Here is a 1,403-nt window from a genome sequence, read left to right on the forward strand (position 1 = left end):
CCAATCATGTAACGCCAGCTACTCCTGTAACTGAGACAAAGAACTGCCTGTATATAAGCCGCCATACTCCTTTGTTCGCGGCTCTTGTCAGATTCCCTTGTGTGGGATGAGACTTGAGCCCTAGCGCACTAGAGATAAACTCCCTTCTTGTTTTTGCATTACTGTGGTGGACTTGCTCTCTCAGCCGGTTCGGAGATACGGGCTCGGAGCATAACATTTGGGGGCTCGTCCGGGATCTCCATCCCGCCGGGGAGGACAACTCTCCTGGTAAAAGGGAGTAACCTCTTTAGGAGATAAGAGCTCTGAGCACCGGTGCTAACGTTGCAGAAGCCCAGATTAAGTCCGAGGCCCGGTATCGTACTGGGGAGGCATCTGGCTGTAAAGTGCAGAGGCAAGTCAGCATAAGGCCGGGGCCTGGTTTTGTGCTAGGGAGGCAGCTGGCTCTGGTTACTGGATTAAGTCAGCGTAAGGCCAGGGCCTAGTTTCGTGCTGGGGAGGCGGCTGGCTCTGTGAACATCCTGCAGGTAAGATTGAGTGCATTGTCGGTGGCCACCTTGCGTTTGTTATCTGTTTGTCTATTCGTGGTGTCTGCGTTGCTCTTTGTGTGCTCTGTTGGCTCCCAGTGTACTTTTCTGTGATCACGGGACAAACAACTTCTACTCTTTTATCTCTTATGATTAACCACTTCTCTGATTTCAAGTGTAGAGCACAGAATCTATCATTGCTGGTGAAAAAAAGCAAGTTAGTTAACTGTTTGTTCTGCCGAGTGGCCTGCTTTTGATGTCAGCTGGCCACAAGAAGGCACCTTCAGCCTGCCTACTATTCAAGCGGTCAGAGAGAAGGTGCTCACCCCCTACCCTTCAGGACACCCAGCCAGACCAAACTCCATACATTTTAGTCTGACAGGACCTGGTGGAAAACCCCCTGGCCTGGCTAAAACCTTTTGTTTTTCAGCCCCTCACTTCCCTTCCCTCTTCCCCGCCCTTGCTTCCACAGGTTCCACAGGTTTCATCGGGAGAAGCCAAAGAGAGAACCAAGCCTTCAGCTCCTCCCAGAAAAAGGGGCCCCACCTAGGAAACTCGGAGAAAGGCGGAAAAAAAAAAAAAAATGGCCGGTGTAGCAGAAAAAGACCCAGAGGTTCCCTCCTCCACCGTTCATGCGTTTCCGGTCCGGGCGGGGCCAGCCAGAGAGGGTGGAGAACGGACATATCAGTACTGGCCCTTCTCCACTAGTGATGTGTACAATTGGAAAACCCAGACTCCCTCCTTCTCTGAAAAACCGCAGGGTCTTATTGATCTTTTAGAGTCTATCCTGTTTACTGACAATCCCACTTGAGATGATTGTCAGCAACTGTTACAGGTACTTTTTACTACAGAAGAGCACGAACGGATCCTGTCAAAAGC

The 1,403-nt window shown here is 50.8% G+C and overlaps 1 long non-coding RNA gene across 1 annotated transcript; it reads left to right on the plus strand.

Moving 5' to 3' along the window:
• LOC108638465 lies at positions 302-1,100 on the plus strand. Its single transcript, XR_001919824.1, has 2 exons — positions 302-524; positions 997-1,100. It is a non-coding gene; the product is annotated as an uncharacterized LOC108638465 (long non-coding RNA).

This window comes from Capra hircus, chromosome 21 (assembly GCF_001704415.2).
Source record: "Capra hircus breed San Clemente chromosome 21, ASM170441v1, whole genome shotgun sequence".
Lineage (NCBI taxonomy): Eukaryota > Metazoa > Chordata > Mammalia > Artiodactyla > Bovidae > Capra > Capra hircus.